Source organism: Nicotiana tomentosiformis, chromosome 8 (assembly GCF_000390325.3).
Source record: "Nicotiana tomentosiformis chromosome 8, ASM39032v3, whole genome shotgun sequence".
NCBI lineage: Eukaryota > Viridiplantae > Streptophyta > Magnoliopsida > Solanales > Solanaceae > Nicotiana > Nicotiana tomentosiformis.
Window position 1 is genome coordinate 99,721,934 of NC_090819.1, and position 11,323 is coordinate 99,733,256.

Below are 11,323 nucleotides of genomic sequence, written 5' to 3' on the forward strand. Positions count from 1 at the left end.
AAATTCTAGGTTTTCTACTAAAAATCAAACAATTTTCCCAAATTTCCTCCTTATATCTAGATATAAACTTTACATTTAGCTCATAACAAGTAAGAAACTACTTACCTTGTGTTACATGATAAAGACTCCTCAAATTCGCCCAAGAACCGAGCTCCAAATATCCCAAATGAAAATGAAGAAATGACCAAGTTGGATCCCTTATGTTCTGCCCAGTTTCCGCTTTTGCGGATTACTTGACCTCATTTGCGGTCCCTCTTCTGCAGATCTCCCATATCTTCTGCGATCCAGGGCTTCCAGACCATTTCCGCATATGCGGTATCCCATGCACAGATGATGCGCATCCGCATATGCGGATATGCTTCCGCACCTGCGCCCCCAGGCATCCTCTCAATCTCGCACATGCGACGCACCTCCGGATCTGCGACCTCACAGGTGCGGACAACCCTTCGCACCTACGGTCACTGCCAAGCTTCGCCCAAATCGCACTTGCGACCATTTCCTCACTTCTGCGGTCACGCACCATTGGTCAAACTTGCGCAGGTGCGATTACACCAGAATTGGTGCACTTCAGCCATTCCTTAAGTCCAAAACTTGCTCCGTTAATCATTTGGAACCCACCCGAGGCCCCCGGAACCTTAACTAAATATACCAACATGTCCCAAAACACATTATGAACTTAGTTGAGCCTTCAAATCACATCAAACAACGCTAAAACCATGAATCGCATTCCAATTCAAGCTTAATAAAATATTCGATGCCAAAACCTATCAAATCACGTTCGATTGACCTAACATTTTGCACACAAGTCACATTCGACATTACGGACCTACTACTACTTCCGGAATCGGAATCCGACTCCAATAACAAAAAGTCCACTACCAGCCAAACTTCTCCAAAACCTTCAGATTTCCAACTTTCGCCAAATGACCCCGAAATGAGCTACGGACCTCCAAATCCACATATGGATGCGCTCCAAATACCAAAATCACCATACGGTGCTATTCCCAGACTCGGAATCCCAAACGAACATCAATAACATTTAAATACACTTCAACCCAAATTTATGAAATTCTTCCAAAATGCCTACTTCTACAATAGGCACCAAAAGGTTCCGGGGTCATCCAAAACCCGATTCAGACATACGCCCAAGTCCAAAGTCATCATACGAACCTGTTGGAACCTTCGAATCCCGATTCTAAGGTCGTTTACTGAAAACTAACACCTTAGTAAATTATTCCAACTTAAAGCTTCTGAAATGAGAATTTTCTTTCTAAACCAACTCCGGGTTTCCCGAAATTCAATTCCGACCATACGTACAAGTCATAATACCTGAAGTGAAGCTTCTCAGGGCCTCAAATCACTGAACAACACTCTAGGGCACAAAACGACTGGTCGGGTCGTTACAAAAATGAACTCGACATTATGTACTGTAAGGAACCGTGTATTTCAACAACGAGGACGCTAAAGGCATCGTACAGTCACTCAATGATGCACTAGTAATATCTGTACTCATAAATAAATCTCGAGTTAAGCGTGTGTTAATTGATCTAGGTAGCTCGGCCAATATCATCATATCGAGGGTCGTGGAACAACTGGTTCTACAAGACCAAATAGTGCGTGCAGTTTGAGTTTTAAACGGATTTAACATGGCATGCGAGACCACTAAAGGGGAGGTAGCCTTGCTAGTAAACCCAACCCATAATGGTTCAGGAAACAATGTTCTACATGATCGAAGGATATATGAGATACAATACTCTATTTGGGAGGCCATGGATTCACAACACGAGGGAAGTACCCTCAACGCTACATCAAGAGTTGAAATTCCCCACGCCGGGAGGAATCAAAACAGTTTACAGGGACCAACCGGCCACAAAATAAATGTTCGTGGTCGATGAGGTGGTCCCGATATTTTCACTCTTCGCATCAAAGAACCAGAATTCGGTCACCAAGTAAGAAACCAAATAGGAATCATCGACACCCGCCCCCGACCGAGCCAGAAAAGTAGCAGACAGACGAGGACGATGATTACGGAGTCCCTGGGTCTTTTATAGCCCCTGACAATTCTGATACCGCCAAGTTAACAGTCGAGGAGCTGGATCAAGTTAGATTGATCGAGAACCTGCCTGATCAGAAGGTATACCTGGGCACGGGGATAACTCGCGAGCTGAGGAAAAAAATCATTCAATTCCTTATATCTAACATAGATTGTTTCGCTTGGTCCCATCTTGACATCACATGGATCCCGTCGAAAATAACTACCTGCAAGCTAAGCTTGGATCCAAAGTTTTACCCGGTTAAACAGAAGATGAGGCCTCAGTCAGAAGTCAAGCATGCATTCATCAAAGACGAGGTATCCAAACTCCTTAAAAAAGGTTCCATTCGGGAAATAAATTAAGAATGTGTGTAGACTACAAAGACTTGAACAATGCATGCACTAAAGACTCCTTTCCTTTGCCTAACATCGATCACATGATCGATGCGATGGTTGGCAACGAGATACTCAACTTTATCGACTCCTATTCCGGGTACAACCAGATCCGGATGGACCCGGGAAACTAAGAAAAGACTTAATTCATCACTAAATACGACACCTTTTGTTGTAACGTAATGCCATTCTGATTAAACAACGCTGGTTCTACTTACCAACGCCTAGTAAATCGGATGTTCGAAGAGCAAATAGAAAAATCAATGAAGGTTTACATCGACGACATGTTAATTAAGTCCTTGCGAGCAGAGGAACATTTTGAACAGTTGCAGGAAACCTTCAACATACTGAAGTAATACAATATAAAGATGAACCTGGAGAAATGCGAATTCGGAGTCGGGTCCGGGAAATTACTTGGATTCATGGTGTCCAGCCAGGGTATCGAGATCAATCCCGACAATATCAAGGCCATATAATACATCACCGTGGTGGAAAATGTCAAGGTCGTCCAAATTCTAACCAGGCACATAGCCGCCTTGGGTCGGTTCATTTCAAGGTCCTCCGATAAGAGCCATCAGTTATTCTCATTATTGAAGAAGAAGAATAACTTCTCGTGGACCCCAGAGTGCCAGAAGTTTGGAAGAACTCAAACGGTACCTTTCGAGTCCACCTTTGTGTCACGTCCCAAAACTCATTGTAGCTCGTGATGGCGCCCAACGTCGTCGTTAGGCAAGCCAATGGTGAACTAACAACTTAGTTATTCATTTTATTATTTTTAAAATCATTAAACTTGTTAGGTGGAGACATAAATGTGTTAAAGTCGTAGATCAATAAAATTTAAATATTAAACAAGTAAAAGTGTATCGAGGTTAAGCAGACCATAAACAAATCCTAGAACACCTCAAAACCCGGTGTCACAAGTGCATGAGCATCAACCAAGAAATATAATAAAATTCAACATATGTCTAGAATAGAAGTTAGACAGGAGAATGTAAATAACTCTGATGGAGCCTCTGTATGCTGTGGATCATAACATGGAATGAAGCACACCATAAAGTCCCCGCAATAGTCGCGCCTCTCCGCCCAAAAAAGGCCACCAGGAATATATATATATATATATATATATATATATATATATATATATATATATATATATATATATATATATATGTGTGTGTGTGTGTGTGTGTGTGCGCGTGTGTGTGTGTGTGTGTGTAGCATGAGTACGTAAATCAACGCGTACCTAGTAATTATCTAGCCTAACCCCGAAGAAGAAGTGACGAGGGGTTGACATCGACACTTACTAGTGGTCCAATAAATTAAGTACTACCGAAAGCAAACAAGTATGAGGCATGGTAAAAACAGTGTAAACAAAGTTAAGCACGCAGTACGATCCTCCTCTGAACAGTAAATGCAAGCCCTCAATTATCGGTTACCTCCTCAACCAGAGTATATGTGGAAAATGGTCCCTACCAGATAGATCGTCACACCTCAAATCAGAGAAACTCACGGATACGCTGGATTATTTTTGCCAAATATTAAGCACAACGCTGCTGAGGAGAACGACCCAATACCATAAGAGTATTTATAGAAATGTCGAGGCGTACGACCCGATCCCATATTAATTTGTGCACTGCCGAGGGTCAAAAGGCACGAACTATAGATGCATCTATTTTACTTCCGAGGAGAACGGCCCGCTCCTATGAGTATATGAAGCTTTAATAGGTCATTGACCCCACTCACGAAGATAAGTGTGAGTTATGAATTGTAAAGAAGCTTTTCAATGAAAACGCACAACGCACAAGAATTTAGTAAGGCAAAACTCAAATTATTCTGCGGATTATCAAGTAGCTCATCACATCTCTACAATAGCGAGTCTATCAGCCTATGCAAGTCTAGTCTCAAGTTACAATGCGAAATAAAGGAATTAAACGAGAAAAGATAACTCAAATAGTACAATCATAGCATGGCGTGAACCTAAGTCTACCTGGAAATAATAAGGAATTCTAGCATACGCACGGACACCCGTCACCTCATACGCCGTAGCTCCCACAACATGTAGAACATAAGAATATAACACATACGGGGTAATTTTACCCTCACAGGGTTAGACAGGAGACTTACCTCGCTCTGAAGTTCCACAACTGGCTCAAATGCCTCTCTAACACCTCAATCCGATGTCCATCAATCTGAAACTGATCAAACAACCTGAAAACTAATAAAAGTATACTCCAATACTCATAATTAATCAATTAATAACAATTTCCAACTCCGTCTCAAAAGTCAATAAAGCCAACCCCGAGCCCACGCCTCGGAATCCATCAAAATTTATATAAATCTGAACACTTATTCAACAATGAATCCAATCATACCAAAATCATCCAATTCCGACATCAAATCGCCACTCAAATCCCCAAATCTTACTTTCAAATCCATAGCTCAAAATTTTCTAAATTCCACCTTAAAAACACATATACTAGGGGGAAATTTCAATGGGTATTCAATATTAATAGATAAAAATGACCAGAAGTGGCTTACCTCAAGAAATCTCGTGAAATCCCTCTCAAACATCACCTCCAACCGAGCTTGCAAATTCCAAAAATGAAGAAATCTTGGAACCCTTCGAATTAACACACAGTTCGCACTTGTGGTTCACTTAACTGCTTCTGCCGCCTCGCAAGTTTATCACGTCCACAACACACCTCAATAAGAAATATGACACGGTCATATGCAATAATAATTACCCAACTAGGAGTCGGGATCGAATCCACTGAGAGTTATGATGGGAGTTAGGAGTATATATTTGAAGCAAGCAAATGGGTTATCTAAGAATGCACTTCCACAACAAGGTTTTGTTTTTTATTTCTACATTTACTCTAATTAATGCAAGATAAATAAAATAGATTTTAGATAAATGTTTTTGAGATTTTTCCAATTGGATTAAAGGCCTAGGATTGTGACCATAACCTAGGTGTTTGCCTAATGGGGTAAAGACGTTAATGCTTGTTTTGTTGATTGGGGTATATTATAGCTCGCAACTCTACATTACCCACTCAATACCTCTCAGTCAGAGAGTGGTTTTGCCCAATTTGGCTTTCTCAAAACCAAATGGGTATCAACCAAAACGGTTGATAATATCTCAAGTCGGATTATTATTATCTCTAGATTGAACCCTTTAATTGGGTTACTCAATTTCTCAATTGAACAAATTCCTTGTTAGCTAAGTTATCTTATATTAGGTCCCTCTTTCTCAAGTAGAGACTAAGTCAAATAGGCATGAATCAATGTTTGTAACCATTAATTCTAAAATTGAAGCATGAACTAAGCTAAATAATCAACACCCAATCATAACAAGCACTAAATTAGATACCAATAAGGTTTACACACTAGGGTTGGGTCACAACCCTAGTAAGAGTCTAGCTACTAATAATAGGATTTGAAGGAAATAAAGAAGAAAAGCTAATTAAACTCATAATGGAAGAGTAAAATGATGAAATCTAATGTAAATACACCAAAATAGTGTAAAACATCCTAAAGTTGTAAAGAAAAATGGCTACAACATCTTCAGATGTTCAAACTTGACTTAGTTTTGTAAAACTCGTCTATTTATATAGGGTCAAAAATCTCGGACAAAAATACCCATCTGGAGGTTTTGCGGCCGCACAATTTCATGTGCGGTCCATATATTTATTCAGCTGGCAGGAAGTGGAGTTCTGCGGCTGCACATTTCTGAACTACGGTCGCGAGGCAATCTTCTACGGCCGAACAATTATTGTGCGGTCCGTAATTCACAAAGGCTCCTGGACTTGGTATTTTTGCATACTCTTTGATCTTTGACTCTTAGCGTAGTTCTGCGTCCGCACAATTCATATGCGATCCGTACATTACTAAATGTTCAGCTAAATTTTTCTTCTTGGTTTGTGGCCGCAGATGGAATTCTATGGTCTGCCATTTCTTCTGCGGTCGCAGAATTCCTTCTGCGGATCGTACAATTGTGCTTCTATGCCATTTATTGCCTTGTGCTTCGGAATACTCCTTTTTGAGTTGGATTTCATCTCAGAGACCAAACTTTCAGCATTCCCGCAATTTTGCACAATTTCATTTGTTTCGAGAACACAATTCAATGCTTTCAGACTAAAATAAAAGCTAAAAGGTGCTAATAAGCAGTCAAAATCCCCATTATCAACCTCCCCAAACTTAAGTCTTTTCTTGTCCTCAAGCAAATAAATTAGTTTCCACCTCCAAAAGTTAAGGGTCATTTCAGCGAGTCAAAGGTGATCCATCCACACATCAATTGGGACCAAAAATAACCCACACTACTCATGTATTATCAACAAGGCGACAAGATAAACATTCATGCACATATAGTTCTAATGTGACATTTGAGCTTCAAGAATTGACTTTACTTATCAAAGACTCTTGCTATATCATGTAGGTCATGGTGGACTCCAAACTCTTCCTCCTCTACTTTCTATTTTCCAGGCTCACTTAAGAAATTTAGCACTCAATACAAATATTTATGAAAGGTTCACTCGTCTCTCTCAAGAGAATGTCACAAGAACGGCTTCAAGTACCATAGGCTTGCCCCTCACGTAGATTTCCACTAATGTGTAAGCTCACTCGGCTTGAAATCAAGTAGGACTTCTTTCAGGATGTAATGAAGGCTTTTGGATTAGTGTCGGATACAGTATGAGTGAGTGGTTACACCTTTCCTTAAGCACTCCATCTTCCATTTCTTGGATCACATTTTGCCAATTCTTTGAGGCATTTTCTTTTCATTGGGGACTAGAGACTTAACATTACTCTTTCTAGATAATTTCATTCTTTTTCTCCCTTTTTGATTTCTCCATGTTTGGGATCATTACCTCTTTTTGAATCCTTTCAACCCTTTCACTTATTCATTTTTTGCATTTTGTTTTTCGTTATTTTCTTTTCTTTTCTTCTCTTCTCGTAGAGATCATTTCTTTTTTTTTTTGTGCCTTGATACCTTTTTCAAGTTCCTTGTCTCTCCCCCGAACTTACATTTTAAATCATTTGTTTCAGGAGACTGTTAAGGAAAGCTCGGGTGCCAAGAGAGAGTCACGACCAAACAGGTAAAGGCTTGTAACATGGTTATCAAATGAGAAAGGCTAAAGGCTCAAAGGGGTTGACTAGGGATAATGACATTGGTTGGCAATAGAAAACTCAAACGGTCCAAGGAAAGCCTACAATCACTTCTCAAACCAAGAAAAACATAGGATTTCGCCTTGAAACATATTCGGGGAAAGTTCTAGTCCCTTCGCACGGATACTTGGACTAGCAACAATTCCTCTCGCCCCTCAAGCAACCGGATTGTTAAAGAGGACAGAGTCGAGAGACCACAACGACCACATTCAAGTTTAAAGATCACTATGGTCCAATTAAACCACTCGATGATTGCCAAAGTCAACACAAGAGTCACAAAGTCACTAACTAGAGCTATTTCTTTCAAAAATCTTGTCTTTAACCAGAAGCACATAGTTAAATGTGTTGGTATCAATTGAGGCATGGTTGACTCTTCGAGTATGACTTAATTGGGTCTTTTTATTCATTACTACTACTATTATTACCTAAACACAAAAAAGGACTCATTCCCTTGAGAAGGTTGTCACGCCATCCATCATTGGGATGAATCACCCGGTTCACACAACAACTACCTTTGGAAAGAACCGTGGCAATAAGAAAACCAAAGGCTTATTATCTTCTAAAACACAAAGAGAAGCTACTAAATCAAACGAAGAAGCTACTAAATCAAACAAAGAAGTAGTAAAGAAATAAAAATAAAGAAACTAATAAGCAAGAACTACTGAAGGTAGAATGAATATATATAATGAGAGAAAGAGATAGAATAATATCAAGTTATTACAGGCCAAATATCTCAGAATGCATCAAATATAATCAATAAACTCCACCCCCCGAATAAAGATAAGCATTGCTCCTAATTCTTAACAAAATAAGAGTAAAAGAGGGGAAATAGTGAAGAAAACTCCCTATGGCTCCTTGGACATCTCTGTATCCCCAACAATGTCACCGCCCGCAAGATCATCCAACTGAATCTCATCATCCTCAACTCTGGGTGTGGCTGGGTTGGTGAACATCTGACGCACTGCCTCGGCAGTGTCGGCAGCAAGGTCTAGCTCCTTAGACTAGCCAGCTGGTGCCACCAGTGCTGTTGGTGTTGTAGGATCTGGGCCTGAATGGTGTAGGTCAACCAGCATGTCAAAGGGGAGATCTCTGGCTATAGCAAGCTTGATCACCTGTCTCTGGAGCTTGTCCACTGAGTTCATACTGACCTAGGACTTTCTCATCTTCTTTACATCTTTTCCCAGCTCTTCGATCACTGACTAGTGTTGTACCAAGGTAGCCATAATAGTGTTCTGGTTCTCTAGGAGCTTCTTCAATGTCTCTTCAATTGTTGGGGGAAACTAAGGTGCCTGAGATGTAGACTGTGCTACAATAGTACTGCATACGTCAGACAGCTTTGCAGTGGCTGTCTGCATCTGGTTGTTCAGGATCGCCAATGTTTGGGAGACTCAAAGAGTAGAGAGTGGAACAGTAGGCATTGGCACCGGCTTCAAAGCCTAGGTGGGAGTTGTGGCTGGAACTACAGTAGGGGCTGTTGATGATGGCAGAGGCATAGCTGCGGCACAGGAAAAGGCTCGGCTGAAGTGGATGGAATATCAATTACCTCAGCAGCTACCGTAGTTGGCTCATCAGACTGGCCCGCGATGGTAAGAGGCTGAACTTTCTTCTTTGGATTGTTCGCATCCATCAGTGAATACCAAGTAAAAGGCTTCTTCGTCCTCACCTTTGTGTCATAATCCCTCGGCTCTACCCTTGCATCCGTGAGATATTCTATAATAGTGTTGGGATACGGCTAGGACGAGTCATATTGCCAAGCAGTCACTGAGATGTTGGCCGACATCACGGCACCCGCATTGATAGGGTACTCGGCCATAATAGAAGCAACCAAAACTGCCTGAGGAATCGGAAGGTAAGTCTCATTCAGACTCAGGTCTAGTCTGTTGCAGACAAAGGTTATCCACCCTTTCTCCTCGAAACTGACAGTGCTCCGGTGGATAGGAACCCCAACAGCAATCCATGGAGATGGTGGCCCCGGTACTGCTAGAATCTCTGCTAGCCAAGGTCGGGATGCGTCTCCCAATGCATACTTCTCCACATATTCCTTTGGCTCAACATCATTGAAGCCCAAGTACCTATTGAGTGTATGTTGATCAAATCTCACTTTTAAGTTACTTACTTCAGTCACTTTTGTCCCCTTTTTTATGTGAGTCATATTTGCATAGAATTCCCGGACCAGGTTGTCATGACCCAAAATCCAGCTAGTCGTGATGGCACCTAACCCAACCCGTTAGGTAAGCCAACTATTCACTATCCAATTTCAATGTAATTTAATAAGACAATTATTAAAGAATGTATATGAACCGATTACTTTTCCCTAAGAACTGGTAGTACAAATCATGAGCTTCTAAGAATAGAATATAAATCTAAGGCTACCATGAACAAGAGGCAGCTACAACAGGAACGCAGGTACATCTTCGAATCCCGCAACCATCGAGCACATCAACAACAGCAACCAACATCTGCATGCAATGTGCAGAAGTGTAGTATCAATACAACCGACCCCATGTACTGAGTACGTAACAAACCTAGCCTTAGGTTGAAAGTAGTGACGAGCTTCTACCAAGGTCGGGTCTATAACCAATAGTCCACAACAGTCCATAACAACATAAAGCAAATAATACCATAAGTAACTCAGAGATAAAATTCTCAGCCAAATCATGATTTCAAAAATAATAGTTCTTCCTTTCAAGTACATCAGTGAAAAATCCCAAATCGTTTACCGAAATTTCAAACAAAATATGAATAAGTTTGAAAGCAATAATTTTCATAAAATCCTTTCAATAATAAATGATATGTTTCATTTTCTTTCCAGATAACCCGTGTAAAACAAATGCATCACTATACCCATCTACCAACATGTGTGAGAAATCATGAATAATGTGATACCGTAAAGCATGAGGAAAACACATCTCTATGAATATATGTCATGTGTGAATGTCAATGTAATGCATCTCAGAGATTGTACTCATGTACTCACACTCTCAGAGTACTCAATCTCACTGTCTCGCATTCTCACTCACTATGCTCAGCACACTCAATCACTCAGCGCTATACAATACCTACTGCGGCGTGTAGCCCGATCCCTGTTTATAGTCGACTGCGCTTACTGGGGGTGTGTACAGACTCATGATGGGCACCTACAGCCCAAGCACTATAAGCATGGACAATTCACGTGCCATAATATCATATCTAGATCTGCACGGACAACTCACGTGCCATAATAAGCCAATAAAGCCTGTTGTAGGCGGGCAACCCCGATCCATATAATAGTAATAATATATATAAAGCCAACATGGCCTGCTGCGGCGTGCAGCCCGATTCCAAAATATCCTCACAATCAGGCCCTCGGCCTCCTTCAGTCATCAATCTCTCCAGTCTCTCTCTCATGGACTCACAATGTCATGAGAATAGCCCAAAAACGATGATATGATGCATCAATAAATTACAACAGAGACTGAGATATGATATGAAATGAAATTAATATGACTGAGTATGAATTCTTAATTTAAACATATAATTCATACATTATGACCTCTGTGGGTCCCAATAATACTGGCACATAGCCTCAACATAATTTATAATATACTTTTCAGCTCAATTTCTTTAACACATAAAATCGCATGGAAAATGCCAAGATTATTTAACTATAAATCTCCACAGAAACAATTATGTCACAATTTCTATAGTGTACGCCCGTCACCTAGCATGTGCGTTACCTCCCAGCAATTCACGAAA